The 24,562-nt window shown below is 37.5% G+C and overlaps 1 long non-coding RNA gene across 1 annotated transcript in view; it reads left to right on the plus strand.

The window, feature by feature from the left end:
• Positions 1–1,191: 1,191 nt before the first annotated feature.
• LOC123563006 (uncharacterized) overlaps positions 1,192–24,562 on the plus strand; it is a 36,234-nt gene continuing 12,863 nt past the window's right edge. Inside the window, exons 1-3 of the long non-coding RNA XR_008370038.1 lie at positions 1,192–1,321; positions 10,112–10,232; positions 22,052–22,205. This is a non-coding gene — a long non-coding RNA (uncharacterized LOC123563006). The remainder of the gene's footprint in view (positions 1,322–10,111; positions 10,233–22,051; positions 22,206–24,562) is intronic.

Consider the following 24,562-nt stretch of genomic DNA (forward strand, 5'->3'; position numbering starts at 1 on the left):
TAAATTATTTGTTTAGTGTGCCAAGTATTAATCGGTCAGGGAAATGTAAAGTTGGCGATCGCAAGCATGAATGCAAGGCCGATGATTATCAGATTGTCCCCGATTATCGGCCCATCACTACCAAAGGGACGTATTATGTTATGCCCCCGGTTTCCATCTGTCTTTCCATATAATCTTTAGTAATTTTGTGTCCACGTAACTCTTGAACCCCTTGAAGGATATCAACCAATCTTGACAAAAATGTTCACCACATAGACACAGCATGCAGAGTGCATGTTTCCGAGGCTTGCTTCAAGGTCAAGGTCACACTTAGGGGTCAAAGGTCATATGGCTTTGTTTCATGTCAAACAGACTTGACACAAATGTTCACCACATGGAGATGATGCTCAGTGGGCATGTTTTTGATGGCTAAATCAGTGCAAAAAGCTCACTAAAGCTTATATTTCTTGTTATTATTCTCTGACTATTTAAATAGATATTACTTGAATTGACCATTTCATAGCTGTAAGCATCTTAGTCACATCAGTTTTGCATGTGAGCAGGTATCTCTAAAACTACAAGGCATAATGTATTCAAACTTCACACATGTATTTTGCATCATGAGATGACTTCACAGAACAAGTTAACTCACTCAAGCTTCTACATTGTCAAAAATCTGCACCTTTTTACTTAAGAATTTCTGGTAATGTTTTGCATGCAAAAAAGTTTTTCAAAAACAACCAGAAGAAATGTGTTCAAAACACACATCTTTTGCATCATGAGAAGACCAAGGCCCAGTTGTTTGAAACTTTAACAGGCGATTAAGCTAACGGTTGATTAACTTTTAGGGTTATTTTTCGACATTGGAGAAGACTTAGAAAAACAATTGTATGAGTTAAGAATAATGGACTTTGAAAAATCTTTACAATAAAATCAAAACATCATACTTGTTTCTCCCATCAAGACTAGTGTTTTGAATCAAAATTTAACCAGCGGTTATTTAAACAGCCGGTTAAAGTTTTGAACGACTGGGCCCTGGTCATAGGCAAAGTTATATAACTCTAGCTTATATTTTGTCAAAATCGTATCTTTTTTAACTTAGGCTTTTAACCTGGGGCCTTCACCTCTGTAGGAAAGCGTCTTTTTTGCTCGACCTACGCATCAACGTATATATATAGCTTAAAAGGATTTTTGTCGTAAACTGTTTTGACAGGAGGAAGACAGGTAAATGAGAACATAGCTGTGATTCCTCTGATGATGTTTTATATGTAGCAGCATGGTCTCAAGATTGTCAGCAAGAACAGACTCCTCACCACTTACTGCTTTATTTCTTTAGAAAAAGGTAAATTTTGACTCTTGAACATCATTTTATATGAGTTTTGTGATTGTACATTTTAATATATCTGTTTAATAATGTTCAACAGTATAGAGTTGTGTATTTTATTAACATAAGCAAAATTATTTTTAGTTTACAATCTGAAAATGTGACTACTGAAATAATTTTAGAATTTGTTGGTAAAATCTTCTGAATCAGTATGTAAGCCTGTTGTAGGTGCATTTAGGTCACTAAAATTGGAACATCCAGTTGCTCCTGAAGTCACTTTTATCTCTGCTTCTAGGAAATACAATGTAGTTTGATATTTGCAGAGAAATAAATTTATACCAAAGCAAATTCCTGTTACCTGATATAATCAGTTGGCACCTTGTTGGAGAGGTTTTGTTGAATAAAAAAGGAATCTGACAATCTAGCCAACTTCACAGAGAACTTTAGAACATGTTTAGGCATAGTAATAACATTGATTTTGTATACTAAGTAAAACAAAGAAAACATGGTCATTTTTTGCTGTTGCTATATTAAACAATTATTGCCTTTGATGAGGTCGATGATGTGGATTTATTGACCTGATAAAAGCGATAATGACTGAGGGCACAGCTCAGGGTTGATATTGCTTTTACCAGATCAATAAATCCACATATCGACAGAACCTAAAAGGCAACAATTGTTTTATTATTAAATCCAGCCTACTTATAAGTATAACAATTAAATACAAATAGCTGCAGCCTTTGTTCATTTTTCATTGTAAAATGTGTACAACATTGCATTATTTTGACGTAAAACGATGAAGACGTCACAGCTTGCAGTCAGTGCATGTTTTTGGCTCCGCCTTTGAGTGGGACGTTTTATCTTTGATCATGACACTACATTTAGACCAGTGGAAAGGACTATAAATATACATTTAACAAGTGAATAAAGTATAGCCATGCAATACAAAGTCCCCTGCTGGAAGGTACCTAATTGTTTGGACTGCAGTACAACATAATGAATTGATATGTCAATGATGTATAAACAATAATGTACTATATAATATACAATGTGTATAACAAAACACTTGGATTAAAATTTGCATACATAAAAACCTACAGTTGTTTTCATATGGATTTATTTTGGCCAATTATAGAAAAGTTATAAGTTTAATATATAGTAACAACAAAGGGAAATTAATTTTTAGCTCATCTGACTTTTTAGCTCATCTGATTTTTTGAAAAAAAATGATGAGTTATTGTCATCACTTGAGCGGTTGTCGGCGTCGGCGTCGGCGTCTGCGTCGGCGTTGCTTGGTTAAGTTTTATGTTTAGGTCAGCTTTTCTCCTAAACTATCAAAGCTATTGCTTTGAAACTTGGAATACTTGTTCACCATCATAAGCTGACCCTGTATAGCAAGAAACATAACTCCATCTTGCATTTTGCAAGATTTATGGCCCCTTTTGTACTTAGAAAATATCAGATTTCTTGGTTAAGTTTTATGTTTAGGTCAACTTTTCTCCTAAACTATCAAAGCTATTGCTTTGAAACTTGGAATACTTGTTCACCATCATAAGCTGACCCTGTATAGCAAGAAACATAACTCCATCTTGCATTTTGCAAGATTTATGGCCCCTTTTGTACTTAGAAAATATCAGATTTCTTGGTTAAGTTTTATGTTTAGGTCAACTTTTCTCCTAAACTATCAAAGCTATTGCTTTGAAACTTGGAATACTTGTTCACCATCATAAGCAGACCCTGTACATCAAGAAACATAACTCCATCTTGCTTTTTGCAAGAATTATGGCCCCTTTTGGACTTAGAAAATCAGTTTTCTTGGTTAAATTTTATGTTTAGGTCAACTTTTCTCCTAAACTATCAAAGCTATTGCTTTAAAACTTGCAACAGTTTTTCACCATCATAAGCTGACCCTGTAAAGCAAGCAACATAACTCCATCCTGCTTTTTGCAATAATTATTGCCCCTTTTGGACTTAGAAAAATCATTTTCTTGGTTGAATATTATGTTTAAGGCAACTTTTCTCATAAACTATCAAAGCTATTGCTTTAAAACTTGCAACAGTTTTTCACCATCATAAGTGGACACTGTACATCAAGAAACATAACTCTATCCTGCTTTTTGCAAGAATGATGGCCCTTTTTAGACTTAGAAAATCATGGGTAGGACAATATTTCTATTATACAAAAAAAATCAGATGAGCGTCAGCACCCGCAAGGCGGTGCTCTTGTTGAAAAGTTATTGTCATCACTTGAGCGGTTGTTGGCGTCGGCGTCTGTGTCGGCGTTGCCTGGTTAAGTTTTATGTTTAGGTCAGCTTTTCTCCTAAACTATCAAAGCTATTGCTTTGAAACTTGGAATACTTGTTCACCATCATAAGCTGACCCTGAATAGCAAGAAACATAACTCCATCTTGCTTTTTGCAAGATTTATGGCCCCTTTTGTACTTAGAAAATATCAGATTTCTTGGTTAAGTTTTATGTTTAGGTCAACTTTTCTCCTAAACTATCAAAGCTATTGCTTTGAAACTTGGAATACTTGTCCACCATCATAAGCAGACCCTGTACATCAAGAAACATAACTCCATCTTGCTTTTTGCAAGATTTATTGCCCCTTTTGGACTTAGAAAATCAGTTTCCTTGGTTAAGTTTTATGTTTAGGTCAGCTTTTATCCTAAACTATCAAAGCTATTGCTTTAAAACTTGCAACACTTGTTCACCATCATAAGTTGACCCTGTACAGCAAGAAACATAACTCCATCCTGCTTTTTGCAAGATTTATGGCCCCTTTTGGACTTAGAAAATATCAGATTTCTTGGTTAAGCTTTATGTTTAGGTCAACTTTTTCTCTTAAACTATCAAAGCTATTGCTTTGAAACTTGCAACACTTGTTGACCATCATAAGCTGACCCTGTGCAGCAAGCAACATAACTCCATCCTGCTTTTTTGCAATAATTATTGCCCCTTTTGGACTTAAAAAATCATTTTCTTGGTTGAGTATTATGTTTAAGTCAACTTTTCTCATAAACTATCAAAGCTATTGCTTTAAAACTTGCAACAGTTTTTCACCATCATAAGTGGACACTAAACATCAAGAAACATAACTCTGTCCTGCTTTTTGCAAGAATGATGGCCCTTTTTAGACTTAGAAAATCATGGGTAGGACAATATTTCTATTATACAAAAGAAATCAGATGAGCGTCAGCACCCGCAAGGCGGTGCTCTTGTTAAAAAATCTATTAGAAAAAGGTATATTACAAGTCCACACAAAACTTTTTACCAGGTAGAGATAGGTCAAAATACATCTAAAAATCTAATGTAACATGCATGTTGTACCACAGAAAAGTAACAATATAATCTATTTATATTAACAACAAAGGGAGGTTATACTTTAAAAAAAACAAGGGTGCCTCATGGCAATGAACATTTGTGCCAAGTTACCTCAAAATCCCTCCAGGCATGGAGAAGAAATGCTTTGGACAGTCATTCTTAAATTTGACCTTTGACCTCTAAGTATGATATTGACCTTAGTGCTAGAGACCTGGTTCTTGCACATGACAATCCATCTCATGGTAATGAACATTTGTGCCAAGTTTCATCAAAATCCCTCCATGCATAAAGAAGAAATGCTCCCGACTATTCGAAGAATAAGTAGGGCTATCCTACTCATCACAATGTCAGTGTCGGCGTCACACACTGGTTAAGTTTTCCATACCAGTCCACATTTTGACAGTCTTTTGAGATAAAGCTTTAATTTTCAACACTTGTTAACCATCAGCATGTCCAGTTATATGCAAGAGTACATAACTCTGTCAAGCATTTTGACTGAATTATGGCCCCTTTTGACTTCGAAGTCTTGGTTAAGTATTTCGTACAGTTCAAGCCTTTTGAGATAAAGCTTTGAAACTTTCAACACCTGTTTACCGTCACCATGTTCAGTTATAGGCAACAGTACATAACTCCATCAAGCATTTTGGCTGAATTATGGCCCCTTTTGACTTAGAAATCTTGGTTAAGTTTTTCGTACCAGTTTATATTTTGTGTAAAGTTTTTGACATATGGCTTTGAAACTTTTTATAACTTGTTCAGTATAATAGTCTCTATGAATAGGCAATAGTACATAACTCTGTCTTCTTTTTTGGCTGACTTATGGCCCTTTTTGAACTTGGAAGTTGGTTCTGTTTTTGTTTATGTCCATGTTTGGTGAAGGCTATTTGACATATGGCTTTTAAACCTTAAACACATGTTTATCATCATGATTTCCATCTGTAGGCAAGAGTACATAACTCTGACAACTATTTTGGCTGAATTATGGCCCTTTAAGGACTTTGAAATTTGTTCAGTTTTTCTTGCAAGTCGGCATTTTGTCAAAACTATTTAACTGTGGCTTTGAAACTTATAACATTAGTTTATTAACATGATTTCCATCTGTAGGCAAGAGTACATAACTCTGTCAACTGTTTTGACTGAATTATGACCCTTTTAGCTCACATGAGCCAAAGGCTCATAGTGAGCTTTTGTGACCCGTCAGTGTCGGTTGTCCGTCGTGTGGTGTCAGTCGTCCGTCGTATGTCCATCAACATTTTCTAAAAAAATGTTCTTCTTGAAAACTACTGGGCAGAATTACACCAAACTTCACAGGAATGATCCTTGGGTGGCCTCCTTTCAAAATTGTTCAAAGAATTGAATTCCATGCAGAACTCTGGCTGCCATGGCAACCAAAAGGAATTTTTTTAAAAATCTTCTTGTCCAAAACCGCAAGGTGTAGAGCCTTGATATTTGGCATGTGACATTATCTAATGGTCCTCTCTATAAAGATTATTTAAACTGTGCCCCTGGGGTGAAAAGAGGCCCCGGTCTTGGGGTGGGGGGTGTCCCTTGTTTACATAGACTTATATAGGAAAAAAACTTTGAAAATCTTCTTGTCTGAAACCGCAAGACCTTGGCCTTTGATATTTGGTATGAAGCATTGCCTTGCGGTCCTGTACCAAGATTGTGCAAATTATGCCCCTTGGGTGAATAGAGGCCCTGCCATGGAGTCTTAAGTTTTATATAGACTTGTATAGGAATTTTAAAAAAAAATCTTCTTGCCTGGAACTGCAAGTCCTAGGCTTTAGATATTTAGTATGTATAGGAATTTTTTTTTAAAAATCTTCTTGCCTGAAACTGCAAGTCCTAGGCTTTTGATATTTAGTATGTTTCATTGCATTGTGGTCCTGTATCAAAATTGTTCAAATTATGCCCCTGGGGTGAAGAGGCCCTGCCCTGGGGGTCCCAAAGTTAACATAGACTTACATAGGGAAAAAATCAAATCTTCTTTTCTGAAAGTTTAAGGCCTAGGCCTTTGATATTTGGTATGTAGCATTGCCATGTGGATCTCTAACTAGATTGTTCAAATTATGCCCCTTGGGTGAAAAGAGGCCTCGCTCTGGGGGTCACTTGTTATATGAGTTATATAGGAATAAATACTTCAAAAATATCAGATCATATTTCTTAGACTGTTAATTTAATTACCTGCTGACCGCAAGTGATTAGGAGTAACTTGACAATGACCTACTGACCTACTTTTTTGTTTTCTAAGATACAGCCTTGAAATTTGGGTGACATGTACAGTTTTGCATACCAATCTCAAAACTGACTTTCAGTGACCATGGATTTGACCTACTTTCTAATATTTTAGCATCAGTTTGCAATTTGAAACGTGGCTCTTCATGACTCTCTTGTTTAGAAACTCTGGAGCACTTTTTAGCTCTACTATTCAAAGAATAGGGGAGCTATCCTACTCGCCCCTGCATCGGCATAAGCGTGAGCATGAGTGTCACACAAATGTTAAAGTTTGCATACCTCCCCAAATATTTTCAAAGTCCATTAAGATATTGCTTTGATATTTTGCATACTTGTTTACCATCATGACCCCAGTCTGTAAAAAGGAGGAGGCAACTCTATCAAGCATTTTGACTGAATTATGGCCTCTTTTCGACTTAGAATATGCTTATTGTAATGTTAAAGTTCGCATACCACCCCAAATATTTTCAAAGTCCAGTGAGATATTGCTTTCATATTTTGCATACTTACTTACAATCGTGACCCCAGTTTGTAAAAAGGAGGAGGCAACTCTGTCAAGCATTTTGACTGAATTATGGCTCCATTTCGACTAAGAATAAGCTTATTGTAATGTTAGTTTGTGTATCACCCCAAATATATTCAAAGTCCATTGAGATATTGCTTTGATATTTTGCATACTTGTTAAACATCATGACTCCAGTCTGTAAAAAGGAGGATGCAACTCGATCAAGCATTTTGACTGAATTATGGCCCCTTTTTGACTAAGAATATGCTGATTGTAATATTAAAGTTTTACTCATAGCTTATATTAAGTACTGGAATAGTCAAGCGCGCTGTCCACTGACAGCTTTTGTTAGTCCCCTTCTGGATAAAAGAACAGTTCCGGGGACTATAGGAAAGTGCTTTTCCGTCTGTCATTCTTTCATTCCGTCTGTCTTTCTGTCCATCCGCAATTTCATGTCAGGTCCATTACTCTGTCATCCATGAAGGGATTTTGATATTACATGGCACAAATTAATGTTCCCCATGATGAGACAATGTGTTGTGCGCAAAACCTGGACCCCTAGTTTTAAGGTCAAGGTCACAATTGAAGGTCAAAGGTCAACACTTATGAGTCAAATGTGAACATGGCATAAATAGGGTCTGTTCCGTGTCCGGTCCATAACTCTGTCATTCTTGAATGGGTTTTAATATCACTTGGCACAAATGTTCCCCATGATAAGACGACATATCATGCGCAAATTCCGGACCCCTGGCTTAAAAGCCAAGGTCACAATCCGGTCCATAACTGTACCATCCATGAAATGATTTTAATATTACTTGGCACAAATGTTTCCCATGATGAGACAATGTGTCATGTGCAAAACCCAGACCTCATTATCACAATTTAAGGTCAAAGGTCAATAGGGTTTATTTCCTGTCTGGTGAGAACTCTGTCATCCATCAAGGGAATTCAGTTATACTTGGCATAAATGTTCTCCATGATGAGACGACTTGTCTTACACAACACCCAGAACCCTAGCTTAAAGGCCGAGGTCACACTTGGAGGTCAAAGGTCAATAGGATTTTTTTCCAGTCCAGTCTATAACTTTGTCATGCAAAACAGAATTTAAATATCAATCAGTTTGCACAAATATTCCTCTGGATGAGACAAAGTGTCATGCGCAAAAACTGGGCCCTTAGCTGCAAGGTCAAGGTCACACTTGGAACTCAAAGGTCAAAAGGTCTTTTTTCCTGTCCAGTCTGTAACTTCTTCTTCATACATGGAGAGATTTTGATGTAACTTGGCACAAATGTTCACCACCATGAGGCACCATTGTTTTAGAATTATATGTCTCCTTGCTAATCCCCTGCCACGAGTGGTAAGGGGGTGGGGTTATAGGAATGGTCTCCGTTCATCCTTCCTTCCTTCCTTCCTTTCTGTAACACTTTCGTGTCTGCTCCATGTCTCCTAAACCCCTTGAAAGATTTTCATGAAACTTTGGTCAAATATCACCTCATCAAGATGATGTGCAGAACTTAAGAGTCAGCCTTGTCAGCTCAAGGTCAAGATCACAACTCAAGATCAAAGATTTAAGCCTTCCATTTTATTTCTGCTCTGTATCTCCTAAACCCCTTGAAGGAATGTTATAGAAGTTTAGTCAAATGATCACCTCATCAAAAAGATGTGCAGACCCCATAAGTCAGTCATGCCAGTGCAAGGTCAAGGTCACCTCTAAGGGTCAAAGGTTTGAGCCTTGCATTTTGTCATCGATCTGTATCTCCTAAACCCCTTGAAAGATTTTTATCAAACTTGGCTCAATGATCATCTCATCAAGGCGATCTGCAGAACTCATGATTCAGCCATGTTTGCTCAAGGTCAAGGTCACAACACATGGTCAAAAGTTTGATCCTTTCATTTTGTGTCCACTCTGTATCTCCTAATTCCTTGGATGATTCAAATGAAACCTTGGTCAAATGATCACCTATCCAAGACGATGTGCAGAACTTATGAGTCAGCCATGCTGGCTCAAAGTCAAGGTCACAACTCAAGGTCAAAAGTTTGAGCCATCAATTTCGTGTCCGGTTTATATCTCCTAAACCCCTTGAAGGAATTTTATAACTTTGGTCAAATGATCACCTCATCAAAAACTCATGAGTCAGGTCAAAGTCACAACTCATGGTCAAAGGTTTGAGCTCTGTATATCCTTAACCCCTTGAAGGATTTTTTCATGAAACTTGGGTCAAGTGATCACCTTATCAAGATGATGTGCAGAATTCATGACTTGGCCATATCAGTTCAATGTCAAGGTCACAGCTCACAGTTTACCCTTTCACTATACATAACAGTGGCAGGGGATTTAGCTGTCTTTCAGACTGCCTTGTTCTTTTAGGATTTATTCCCCTTCTGTTCATTATGTTATACAGCAGTAGAGAAAATTAAAGTTACCCATTTTATTGTTTCTTTTACCAGAGAAAAATTTACTTGATATTTGTTTCTTTGAAAATACCAGATATATATTTTTCACTGTTAAAATACCAGATGCATATTTTTCACTGTGAAAATACCAGATATATTGCACTCAAATATTTAGATAATTCACTGACAAATGTGTAACAAGCTGTTGTCTTGGTTTGGAGTTTTAAGGCTAAAAACTTCTGCATCTAACATGTTGTTTTATTGCACAGTTTGAAATTGACCAGTAGCAAGGTTCCATTCACAAACTTGTTATAACAGTATTAATTTACTGCTCAGTGTAACATCTTCAGACAGTGGGGAATACCAGACCAGAATGGACAGGGTCAACAACAAGTGGTAAATAAGATGATGATATAGAAACAGATGATTCGTCTGGTGATAATGATACAATCAAAGGAGCTGACAGAGAAGGTATACATCTTATCAACATCATTCCCAGATATTCACCTTACAGTGAGGGGTCTCTGTGACCAGGTGCTTTTAATTACAGACTTCAGATGACCTTTCATTGCTATAGGTCTGAAACCTTGCTTAGGGTTTTGAATTCTTACATGTAAGGAAGCTAACTAGCTAGCTTATGGAAGGTCTGTGGTTCTACCCAGTGTCTGGTATCATCCAGCATCAAAATGTGGACAGTCACTTTATGACCAGTAATTGTATCACTGTGACGATAAACCCAACAGAAAACAAGCAAAACAAATCAGGTTACAATACAGCCACTTTGTTAGGAAATTTACAGGGGGTTATAGGAATGGTGTCCTTCCATCTGTAACATTTTGTGTCCGCTCTGTTTCTCTTAAACCCTTTGAGGGATTTTCTTGAAACTTGGGTCAAATGATTGCCTCATCAAGACAATGTGCAGAACCAATGAGTCAGCCATATTGGCTCAAGGCCAAAGTCACAGTTCAAGATCATAGGTTTGGGCCTTCGTTTCAGGTCTGCTGTGTATCTCCTAAACCCATTTAAGGATAATTAAGAAACTTGGGTCAAATAATCACCTTGTCAACACAATGTGCAGAAATGAGTCAACCATGCCACCTTAAGGTCAAGGTCACAACTCTAGGTCAAAGGTTTGAGCCGTCAATTTTGTTTTTAGCTCACCCGTCACATAGTGACAAGGTGAGCTTTCGTGATAACGCAGCGTCTGTCGTCTTATTGCTTGTGACCACTCTAGAGGTCACATTTTTCGTGGGATCTTTATGAAAGTTGGTGAGAATGTTTATCTTGATGATATCTAGGTCAAGTTTGAAACTGGGTCACATGCGGTCAAAAACTAGGTCAGTAGGTCAAATAATAGAAAATCCTTGTGAACTCTCTAGAGGTCATATTTTTTTACATGGGATCTGCATGAAAATTGGTCAGAATGTTCATCTTGATGATATCTAGGTCAAGTTCGAAACTGGGTCATGTCCGGTCCAAAACTAGGTTAGTAGGTCAAATAATAGAAAAACTTTGTGACCTCTGTAGAGGCCATATTTTTCATTAGATCTGCATGAAAATTGTTCAGAATGTTCATCTTGATGATATCTAGGTCAAGTTTGAAACTGGTTTATGTGCGGTCCAAAACTAGGTCAGTAGGTCTAAAAATAGAAAATCCTTGTGACCTCCCTAGAGGTCATATTTTTCAATGGATCTTCATGAAAATTAGAATGTTCACCTTGATGATATCTAGGTCAAGTTTGAAACTGGGTCACATGCGGTCCAAAACTAGGTCATTGGGTCAAATAATAGAAAAACCTTGTGACCTCTCTAGAGGTAATATTTTTAATAGGATCTGCATGAAAATTGGTCTGAATTTTCATCTTGATAATATCTAGATCAAGTTTGAAACTGGGTCACGTGCGGTCAGAAAATAGGTCAGTAGGTCAAATAATAGAAAAACCTTGTGACCTCTGTGCACATACCACGTGGTTTGTGACGTCATTTTCGGGTATTACGGCAAGAAAATTTATAAACAAATCCGTCGATTCAGAACTTAAAAACACTGTAAGTTTTTCATTTTTTCACCGATTTGAATAATTTTTTTAGGAGGCTCAAGCCAAGGTAGTGGGCTATAAACATAAGACAAAGTTTTTCATGAAATTCTAAGCAGTTTTTGTAAAGGGCGGTTCCAACCCTGAAAATCGGCAAATTCTTGGAGGGTAATTCGGCAAGAAAAACCCGTGTTTTACAAAATAATGCAGGATTACTTTCCTTTACACTGTTATGCCTTTCACCGCTGTTTATTTCGGTTCCAGGAAGGCCTGCGAACCACTTTACTTGACATAAAATGGTAGGTTTCTCTGTGAAAACATATATCTTTGGAAAATGCTAATACTGCAAGAAAGATATGACGGTAAGCAGATTTATGAATATTCCTATTGTCCCTAATAGCAGTTGAGACTTACTTACTTCTGTCAGCAGGTTAGTAAATAGGGCATACCTACATAGTGCATGGTAAGCTGAACCAGACGGAACCATTTATAAACAGTAAATTAAAGCCTTATTTCATTTTTGAAGTTTTGACAAATCATTTTTCCGTATGCCTGAGATTTATTAAAAAGAATAAATCAGTGGTATGTTTTCAAAATTATTGTTATGTTTTCATGCACTTTCAGTCCATAGGAAGAATTGGGACTTTTCTGTACAAGCAGTTTTACTATGATAGCGATAAAGGACTGTAATAGCAGTCTCAAGACTACTTTTTAAAGTCTGTCTGTTTAGCACAACTTGAAATTTTTTTTAAGAATATTTTTGGCAAGTAAAGTGATTGCATAAGCATAGTTTTACATTTTATTTTACGAACATGATTCTGAAACGATATTTTGAACGACTGTAATTTTGTTCATAAAAGGTATTTATCGTTTGTCAAAAATAATTTGATACTATGACAACTTACGTATAGGGGTCTGAAGAATGCATGTAATACTGTACAATTTTGATATTATATTATGAAAAATCTTATGAAAATTCAAATTAAGAATGTTACGTTTACCGAACAGGATAAACCATCTTTTCTTTTCATACTTTTATGCCCCCTTTTAGGACATAATGTTTAGCACTTTCTGGATTCATCATTATTTGATTCTTAAGTTTTAGGTTAAGCCCAAGTTATCTTCAGTAATGATTCTGTGATCCTTACCATAACTAGGGTCATAACTTGGTAAACAACTGTTTCATGACTTGACCTGTATTTAGAAGATGTTACACCGACCCTTGTCTGTGACAACTATGTTTTATTTTCCAACAGTCTGGTTTGTCTCAGGAGCAGATCAATATCGCACTGATGTGTGCTCTTTGGCTAATCACTAACGTTTTATACAAAGGTCATGCAATAATTTTTTCTTTCACGTTCGGTGTGGTCTTTATGAGATTCAAAGAATCGTTGGTTTACACGTTGAAAGTGTCCAATATTTAAGAAAATATTTTAACTCATTACGTTTTGTATATTGTTTTTTTTTTTTTTTAAAGGTGCATTTCCATTTTACACTCAAGTATGACATACTGGAAGTACACATGTATATTTTTTTTATTTATAATTATATGGTTTACATTCATTATTTGATTAAACTGTGATTAATGGACGATACCACAAATACAAAGAGATGGAAATCCTTTGCACCTACAATAATTTTGTATCATAATTATGTGCTAGTTTGCCCATCGTCTGTACAATTTTTGTTTGAATAAAAGATAATTTTGAAATACAAATTGATTACAAAAGGATGCTGCACAGTATTTATTTATGAACATTGATTACTAAGTTTCAATGTGTATAATATGTTGTTGCGTTACTTACGTATATGGAAACTACAAAGCTGGCTTGGTGACCTTTTGTTGTTTTTGCATTTGTTGTGTTACTTTTGCTTCCTTTGGTCTGATAAAATGAATTGTGCAATTTTACTTAATATTAATGTAATGTTTAACATTGCAAAACGCTTAATGAATTTCTAAAATTTGTAACTATCTCCTTATACTGTCATAATTTAATGTGTAATGCGTTAATTTTATAATAATAAAAATTATTTTTCCTTTAAAATAATTCAATTTATTTTTCGGAGAAATTGTCATCTGTCTTGATATGACGAACATTATCGGTTGCTATGCATTTGGTTATTCTCGGGCTTTATTGTTGCATTCGCTGTCTCACGTTGGTTCCCGCTCTGCTGTTTACAAACGGGCTAAAGTCACTACAGTATATAAGCAAATAAATCCCGTGCACTTTTCTCAGTCAGATATCGACGCGTCGCTCTCAACACAAGAAAACTTTAGACAATGATACTTACTTGGTTGTAGAATTTGATTTTGAAATTCTGTCTTGATAATGCCACGTGGTCAAGGCCGCCGAAGGCATCAGCATGCAGCCGGGAGAGGCCAGCAAAGAAATGTTGCGGGCCAGGACAGGCAACTAGAGAAAGGAATCCCCAGGGGCATAGAAATAGGGGCGCAGACGTGCAGCTGCACTAGAATCAGAGAAATCCGCCACTTCCGAGGCAGGAGCGGGACCAACAACCAGTCGCCATGCAGGACGCACTGGCACAGCGTGATGCCGGAAATGAGCAAGAAGGCACGCAAACCAAGGGGCGAAAGCGTATGGTCGACGACATTGAGGAATTGGTAGACGAGAGCCTGTTGCAGTCTGACGCCGATGTTTGGCTCCTGGGCGACTCTATTCCGTATTGGGCAGGCAAGCGTGCGAAGGACACTGGCAAACCAAATCTTCCCCTGAGGGACATAACAATAACATGGTGGGGTATACGTGGTCTACGATGGACGTCCTTTCACCACTCCATTCAATAGCAGGTGCTGTTTTCTTCATCTCCTAAGATACTTATTTTAAACTTAGGTGGCAATGCTTTGGTTGATTTGTCAATATTAGAGCTGAAAGATATCATTCGGACGGAAGTGACGTATCTTCGTGACGCATTCCCAGACACTGTCATTATATGGGTGGATATTTTGCAACGGCAGGTCTGGGCTAAAGCATCAGGCACATGGCTATCAGTAGACAATAAACGTAAACGGGTGAACAGAATAGGTTCTCAGCTAGTCGCTTCGTCAGGCAGAAGTGATGCCGTCAGACCAGGTATCGATGCGAAAACGGCATTTTTTCGTTTTGACGGTGTTCACCTGAACGATGTTGGACTTGAGTTTTATTTAGATAATATCAGGGATTCGATTATTAAAAACAGCCCCGCTGCTCGATAAGAATTTGGGGTATAAATTAGGCAATTTATTGTGGCCATGAAATTTTATCGGCCGAGAGGTGATCAGGCGTGTCTGTATTTTCTAAATTTTAAATCTGATTAGGGTCTTACTTCTCGTGACAGGGCAGCCGTCAGGATAGGCTGACCTTTGATCAGAACACTAATTGGGAGATGTATCATACACTATTTGCACAGGAGTATTGCATCATTGGTTTTGCCCTTAGTACTTGGTAATTCCAATATTACGTTGCAGTGCTGGCTTTGCCGTACAGTGGTGCGGGTTGAGGTTTTTATCCATGCGCTGAGGTTAGCCAGCGATGGATGGAATCTTTAATTCGCCAGTCATTTGCAGTAATCTGGATTGTTAAACACTGCGTTATTGCGTTTGCGTTGCGTTAGTATGGTACTTTTGCGGGTTTAGTACCAGGGACTGATACAAATTTATTCATTATTGGCGTCTACAACACGTCTGTTCTCCTTTCGGTCAATTACATGCGCTGTGGCTAGCCAGCGATGTTTCTCTGAAAATTTTTTGAGCGGCCAATTCATTCCAACCTAAGTTTAATTACTGTTCGTTGATAGTGTACGTTAAAGTTAGTCGTGTGATATTATGCAGTGCATTATATACATCTCGTTGTATTATGATTATGATACAGAACTATATATTATAGAAATAAATATGTGTAAATTGCACTGGATTTATTTGTCTTTTATTTCGAGTAATAAAATAATTAGTAACTTTATTGAAAATTTCAATTTCTGTGTGTATCCATACTGTAATAAACTTTACATATGAACTCGCTTGTTGGTTTTTGTGTCTGAACACTGACGTCTTAGATCGTTTCCCAAGTTTAAGTTTAGTCTTTGTTCGCGTCATTACGCTAAAGAGTAAAAATACATCGTCCGAGTATTAATTTTGTCTTTGCTAACATCAAGTTGTTTTTTTTTGGGTTTTTTTTTTTGTATCAAAGTTTAGTAGATCTATCTCCATAATCTCGAAATCTCAAAGACTTATATCGAAATACAGTTTCGATACATTATCAATTACCATTATTGATAGGCATTGTTCAGAGGTCCAGCTTTCACTAATGATTGATAAGTAAACACATAATGTGAATATGTAGGATATATTTTCAGTTATAAACACTTTTTGTAGACACTTTAGCAGTTTGACAGATGGTTGTTAGCATTCGTGGATGCAACAATATAAACACATAGGGACTCATTTTTATGCCCCCGAAGGGAGGCATATAGTTTTTGAACCATCTGTCCGTCTGTCGGTCTGTCAGTCTGTCCGCAATTTTCGTGTCCGGTCCATATCTTTGTCATTGATGGATGGATTTTCAAATAACTTGGCATGAATGTGTACCACAGTAAGACGACATGTCGCGTGCAAGTCCCAGGTCCGTAGCTCAAAGGTCAAGGTCACACTTAGACGTTAAAGGTCATTTTTCATGATAGTGCATTCGTGTCCGGTCCATATCTTTGTCATCCATGGATGGATTTTCAAATAACTTGGTATGAATGTGTACCACAGTAAGACAACGTGTCGCGCGCAAGACCCCGGTCCGTAGCTCAAAGGTCAAGGTCACACTTAGACGTTAAAGGTCATTTTTCATGATAGTGCATTCGTGTCCGGTCCATATCTTTGTCATCCATGGATGGATTTTCAAATAACTTGGTATGAATGTGTACCACAGTAAGACGACGTGTCGCGCGCAAGACCCAGGTCCGTAGCTCAAAGGTCAAGGTCACACTTAGACGTTAATGGTCATATTTCATGATAGTGCATTGATGGGCGTGTCCGGTCCATATCTTTGTCATTCATGCATGGATTTTAAAATTATTTGGCATGAATGTGTACCACAGTAAGACGACGTGTCGCGTGCAAGACACAGGTCCGTAGGTCAAAGGTCCTAAACTCTAACATCGGCCATAACTATTCATTCAAAGAGCCATCGGGGGCATGTGTCATCCTATGGAGACAGCTCTTGTTAAGATATCTCTTGAGACTATAAATAAATAAAGTAGAAATTAGGAAACTTTTCTTGAAAGCTATAATTAGATATCAATAATATATCAACTAAACGATCTTTAAGAAGCATTGAAAAAAAGCCGTTCTTTCATAACACATCATACCAAAATTAATCTGAATAGAAGCTAAACAAATCTGCAAACAGGTATTATACATGAGGAAACGAGTCTTAAACTCAGTAATTCGTGAAACTGTTCGTAAAGGAACAATAGACATATTCGTGAATCTGCTTGCCGTCATATCATTCTTGCAGTATTAGCATTTTCTGAAGACATATGTTTTCACAGAGAAACCTTATGCTACCATTTTATGTCAAGTAAAGTGGTTCGCAGGCCCTCTTGGAACCGAAATAAACAGCGGTGAAAGGCATAACAATGTAAAGGAAAGCAGTTCGGCATTAATTTGTAAAACACGGGTTTTTCTTGCCGTATTACCCTCCAAGAATTTGCCGATTTTCAGGGTTGGAACCGACCTTTGCAAAAACAGCTTAAAATTTCAGGAAAACTTTGTCTTATGTTTATAGCCCACTACCTTGGCTTGAGCCTCGTAAAAGAATTATTCAAATCGATCAAAAAAAGGAAAAACTTACAGTGTTTTTAAGTTCTGAATCGACGGAATTGTTTATAAGTTTTCTTGCCATAATACCCGAAAATGACGTCACAAACCACGTGGTATGTACACACTGGTAGAGGCCATATTTTTCATGGGATCTGCATGAAAATTGGTCTGAATTTTCATCTTGATGATATCTAGGTCAAGTTTGAAACTGGGTCACATGTCTAAAAAAACTAGGTCAGTAGGTCAAATAATTGAAAAACCTTGTGACCTCTCTAGAGGCCATTTTTTTCATGGGATCTGTATGAAAGTTGGTCTGAATGTTGATCTTGATGATATCTAGGTCAAGTATGAAACTGGGTCAACTCCGGTCAAAACCTAGGTCACTACGTCTAAACATAGAAAAACCTTTTGACCTCTCTGGAGGCCATATTTTTCATGAGATCTTCATGAAAATTGGTGAGAATGTTCACCTTGATGATATCTAGAAAAAGTACAAAACTGGGTCACATACCTTCAAAAACTAGGTCATTATGTCAAATAATAGAAAAACCTTGTGACCTCTCTAGAGGCCATATTTTTCAATGGATCTTCATGAAAATTGGTCAGAATTGTAATCTTGATGATATCTAGGCCGAGTTCAGAACTAGGTCACATGAGCTCAAAAACTAGGTCACTATGTCAAATAATAGAAAAAACGACGTCATACTCAGTTCATGTGGGGACAGGTGAGCGATTCAGGACCATCATGGTCCTCTTGTTGTTCTACATCTCCTAAACCCCCTGAAGGATTTTCATGAAACTTATTAGGTGAGATGATTACCTCATCAAGACAGTGTGCAAAACTTGAGTCAGCCATGTTGGCTTAAGGTCAAGGTACAAGTCCAGGTCAAAGGTTTGAGCTTTTTATTTTGTCTGCTTTGTATGTCCTAAATCCCTTGAAGGATATTAATATGACTTGACTGTAATTTCCCCTTATCAAGACAATATACAGAATTCATAATTCACCCCTACCAGCTTAATGTCAAGGTCACAACTCGAATGTTTAATAGTTTAACCCAATGCCATCAACCCTTTCACTATCCATAACAGTGGTAGGGGATAGCTGTACTTGCCCATAAGTTAACTTTAGTTCCTAAACATTTCTCTTATTTGATGAGTAGTAATTTTATCAGTGTGCTCTTCATTAATTCCCTGCCATAATTTGTGGGGGGTTATAGGAATGGTCTCCATCCATCCGTCTGTCCTTCCGTCCATCCGTCATTCCGTCCTTCAGTCCGTCTGTCGTAACACTCGTGTCCGCTCCATATTTCCTAAACCCCTTGAAGGATTTTTATGAAATTTGGGTCAAATGATTACCTCATCAAGACAATGTGCAGAACCCATGAGTCAGCCATGTCAGCTCAAGGTCAAGGTCACAACTTAAGGTCAAAAGTTTGAGCTTTTCATTTTGTGTCTGCTCTATATCTCCTAAACCCCTGGAAGGATTTTCATGAAACTTGGGTCAAATGATCACCTCATCAAGATGTTGTGCAGAATTTCTGAGTCAGCCATGTCAGTTCAAGGTCAAGGTCACAGCTAAAGGTCAAATGTTTACCCTTTCACAATCCATAGCATTGGTGGGGGATTTAGCTGTCTTTCAGACTGCCTTGTTTAAAATATAAACTTGCGCACCTCCTATTTTTTGTCTGGCTCCACTTGCTATTTTAAAAATTATGGCCCCTTAAATAGCCAAAACTGCACATTTTCACCTTGTGACGTGCATAGGTCAAAAATTGCTGAAACTTTGCAAGAATCTTTATCATGATATGAATCTGCCCACCTCCTATCTTTCATCTGACTCTGCCTCATATTTCCAAAGTAATGGCCCCTGAAATTCAAAAACACATTTTTTCACCTAATGATTTACTTAGCTCAAAAAGTATTTGATGTAAATTCATGAAATCTTGCACGAGTCTTTATCATAATTTGAACATGCAGACTTGGCATTTTCTTGAGATTTTAGCACTAATTATAGGGTTTTTTTCGTTTGTGATGCTCATAACTAAAAAAGAATATGACCTGGAAAAATGAATCCTTTATATAAAATGTTTGTTGAGGCTATACCCCCTTAACACTGCAAACATTTGAATTGTTGCCCCTTATTTGTGACATATGTGCCAATATGGGGGGGGGGGGGAAGAACACACCCTGTGTCCTACAGACACATTCTAGTTAAGTATGTTTAATATGACTTGTGCCACAGGCATGTGAGTAGGAATTTTGGTAACTTCATTAAAGATGAGCTTGCTTTGCTAGGTCTGTTGCCAAGGCAACAGGTATACAAGCCAGGGCTGAATGTTTCATCACCAGACTATAAAGAATGTTATGACAGTTTGGCAAAACACAGTATATCCAGGAATAAGTTTTACATGTGTTGCCTCTGACATTTTTATGACCTTGAGATTAAACTTGTTTGTTCAAGAAGATAAAATGTAATTATGTTTGAAAAAGTTGCAAATATTATGGTTGGCATAGTGATGACCATTGATTTTGAAGCTGTAACATTTTTTAGTGACAAGGTGAGCTTTTGTGATCACCCTTCGTCCGCCGTCAGTCCGTCCATCCGTGCGTCCGTCAACAATTTCTTTTCTGCATGATTGTGGTTTCCTTTATGATTTTATTTAAACCAAACTTGCACACAATTTGTATCACTATAAGATCTTGGTTCCTTTCTTGAACTGGCCAGATCCCATTATGGGTTCCAGAGTTATGGTCCCTGAAAGGGCCAAAATCAGAGCAATTTTGACCTTGTCTGAACAATAGCAGCTTTATTAACCAGGTTTTCAATAAAAAAACCTGAGTTATTAGATTGGGGTATGTCGTTGGTCTGGCGGGCGGATGGGCGGGCGGCGGCATCAAACTGGTGTTTCCGGTCAATATCTTCTGTTTCGGTAAAGATATTTGAATAAAACTTGGTATGTATGTAGCTTATATCAAGACAAAGGCTGGGATTGATTTTGGGGTTTCTGGGGTCAAGGTCAAGGTCACTGTTACTTAAAATAGAAAAATGGTTTCCGGTCTATAACTTAACTTAGGAATGAGCTATCATGATGAAACTTGGTGTATAGAAAACTTATATAAAGTTGTAGCTTGGGATTGATTTTGGGGTTTCTGGGATCAAGGTCAAGGTCATTGTTACTAAAAATAGGGTTAGGGTTAGGTTAGGGTTAGGGTTAGGGTTGTGCTTTAAAGTGGTGCACTGTAATTCAGTATACTTTTTTATTCTTATGAAAAGTGTTGAAAACCTGGTTTCGTGGCATTGCCGCGTTTCTTGTTTATGATTTTATTTCAACCAAACTTGCAAACAACTTGTATAACCATAAAATCTTGGTTCCTTTCTTGAACTGGCCAGATTCCATTATTGGTTCCAGAGTTATAGCCCCTGATTGGGCCAGAATTAGCTATTTTGACCTCTTCTGCACAATAGCAGCTTCATTTATGATTTGAATTTAATCAAACTTGCACAAAACTTGCATCCCAATAAGGTCTCGGATCCTTTCTTGAACTGGCCAGATCCCATAATAGGGCCAAAATTAGCTATTTTGACCTTGTCTGCACAATAGCAGCTTAATTTTAACCAAACTTGCATACAACTTGTATCACCATAAGATCTCGATTCCTTTATATACGCCTGAAGGGACATATTATTTTATCGCCTCGGAATCAGTCCGTCTGTCTGTCTGTTGGTTAGCAATTTCCCTTCCGCTCTGTAACTCTTGAACCCCTTGAAAGATTTCAAAGAATCCTGACAGAAGTGTTCACCTCATCGAAACGACATGCAGAACACATGTTTTAGATGGCTCACTTCAAGGTCTAGGACACACTTAGGAGTCAAATTTACACAAGACTAGTGTTCCTTGGGTGATCCTCTACTATACTCCTTCAAAAAATTTTGATTCAGCGAAAAATATGCACCCAACCCCACCACCACCACCACCAAGGGGTTTTGCTTATTTTCCCTATATGCCGATATAGAACTTTGAAAATCTTTTCATCAGAAACTGCTGGTCCATTTTCAAAATAATTTTACACAAATGTTTCTTGTGTGACCCTCTACCAAATTCCTTCAAATAATTTTGATTCATTGAAAAAGTGACCGCCTGGGGGAGGGGCTCATTTTCGCACATGGCTATACAGAAAACATCTTGTATGAAACTACTGGCCTGATTTGAAAATAATTTTATTTGAAGTAACTTTAAGAAAATTTCAGCTAGTATATTTTATCATAAATCATTTCTTTTGATTGATCTTGATTATGATTTTTTGACCTTCTTGTCCTTAAGCGCAATGATAACAGGTGAGCGATAAAAGACCATTATGGCCCACTTGTTATCCATACATGTGTAATAGAGTAAATAGAACATTTCTACTTGAAGGATGGATTACTTATACACATAATGATTATATGACAGGTGGTGTTCACCCTTGTGCCATTTGCAAGACATGGTTAGAGTCTTTCTTTGACCATAAAGAACTGAGTTATACAGCATCATAAAGTCAAACTTGAAATGATGGAGTGCAGTAACTGTTAGTGTACATCTGTATGGTATGGAGGAGATACACACAGTGAGTACAGTAAGCTGTTGTTTTACTTTAGTGACATGTTTTAGCTAGTTCAGGATTAGCTATAAGTATAGTTGGGTGGTCCATGGTCCCTTATTCATTGTCCATTCTCCTCAGTTTACATAACAACCTTTATCTCTGAAACTACTGGTTAGAATTACACCAAACTTTGTCTGTAGTATTCTGAGAACTGTTGTTCTCAACTTAGTTTCAGTGGTACAGTTTTACTGCTTTAAGAGGCTGCCAGAGCTAAAAACAGCAACATTTTTCAACATCTCATGTACTGCTTGATGAACCTTTACCCAACTTGGTCTATAGCGTCCTTATTTGGTCATCTCTTAATTTTGTTGAAATGGTTCCACTTGGCTCCTTTAAGGGACCACTTTAGCTAAAAATAGGAAAAAAAAACCCTTTTTAACAACATTCTGATGAGCCCTTCTATTGTCATGAACCACCTTCCATGAAAACACCAAAAATTTGTAGCTTTTGGTGAGCCCTCTTGCGGAAGCGAAGACATAGTTGTCTAAATGGCTCTATTGTGAATGTGCATCTGTGCATGCTTGCATGTGTCCGTTTGAATTTACTTGTCTGGATCATAACTTTTACATGCATAAAGCAATATTGTTTATATATGGCATGAATGTTAACCTCAAAGAGACAGAGTGGCATGTGCAAACCCAAGGTTCCTATCAAAGGTCAAGGTCACAGTTGGAGGTCAAAGATCATGTCAGATCTTGTCCAGCCCGTAACTTTTACATGCATTGAGGAATATTGTTTATATTTTGCATGACTGTTTTAATTCAATGAGAATGACTTTATGTCAATGGTTATGGTTCAAAGGGCTCGCTCTACATTTTACCTGTGGGCATCTTGTCATTGGTAGGCATCTTCAAAGCTTTTTCCTGAAATATGTTTGGTTTTAGTGGAGCCCGCTTGCGGAGGCGAAGACACATGTCCAAATAGCTGTTCGGTCTATGTGCGTGTGTGTGTCCGTCTGCATTTGTTTGTCCGGACCATAACTGACATGCATAGGGCAGTCTCGTTTATATTTGGCATGAATGTTTACCTCAGTAAAACGGATTGTCACTGCGCAAATAGCAGGTTCCTATCTCAAAGGTCAGGGTCGCACTTGGAGGTTAAAGGTTAAATTCAATACTGACTTTGTCCGGAGCATTTCTTCTTCATGCATGGAGAGATTTCGATGTAACTTGGCACAAATGTTTACAAACGTGACGGAGTGTCATGCACAAGAACCAGAACCCTAGGTCTAAGGACAAGGTCATACTTAGAGGTCAAAGGTCAGATACAAAAAAGACTTTGTCCATGAGCATTTCTTTTTCATGCATGGAGGGATTTTGATGTAACATGGCACAATTGTTCACCATCATGAGACGGAGTGTCATGTGCAAGAACCTAGAATTACTTCCCTTTTTTGTTACTATAAATAGCTTATATTGTATTTTTTTTATTACTGGTCATAGGGAAAAATCAAGACCACTTTTCTGTAGAACAGTATGCATGTAACATCCAATTTTGAGGTGTATTTTGACCTATCTCTACTAGAAAGGATTTTTGTGTGGACTTAGATTTTTTAGTTCACCTGTCACTTAGTGAAAAGGTGAGCTTATGTGATAACCCTTCGTCCTTCGTCCTTTGTCAGTCTGTGCGTCCGTCCGTGCGTTAACAATTTCGTGTCTGCACGATAGTGGTTTCATTTATGATTTCATTTTAACCAAACTTGCACACAACTTGTATCACCATAAGATCTCGGTTCCTTTCTTGAACTGGCCAGATCCCATTATGGGTTCCAGAGTTATGGCCCCTGAAAGGGCCAAAATTAGCTATTTTGACCTTGTCTGCACAATAGCAGCTTCATTTATGATTTGAATTTAATCAAACTTACACAAAACTTGTGTCACCATAAGATCTTGGTTCCTTTCTTGAACCGACCAGATCCCATTATGGGTTCCAGAGTTATGGCCCCTGAAAGGGCCAAAATTAGCTTGGTTGCTTTTTTGAACTTGCCAGATTCCTTTATGTGTTCCAGAGTGATGGCCCCTGAAAAGGCCAGAATTAGCTATTTTGACCTTGTCTGCACAATAGCAGCTTCATTTATGATTTGAATTTAATCAAACTTGCACAAAACTTGTGTCACCATAAGATCTCGGTTCCTTTTTTAAACCGGCCGGATCCCTTAATGGGTTCCAGAGTTATGGCCCCTGAAAGGGCCAAAATTAGCTATTTTGACCTTGTCTGCACAATAGCAGCTTCATTTCTGATTTGATTTTAACCAAACTTGCACACAACTTGTATTACCACAAGATCTTGGTTCCTTTCTTGAACTGGCCAGATTCCATCAT

The sequence above is a fragment of the Mercenaria mercenaria genome, chromosome 2, assembly GCF_021730395.1.
Source record: "Mercenaria mercenaria strain notata chromosome 2, MADL_Memer_1, whole genome shotgun sequence".
In the NCBI taxonomy this organism is placed as follows: Eukaryota; Metazoa; Mollusca; class Bivalvia; order Venerida; family Veneridae; genus Mercenaria; species Mercenaria mercenaria.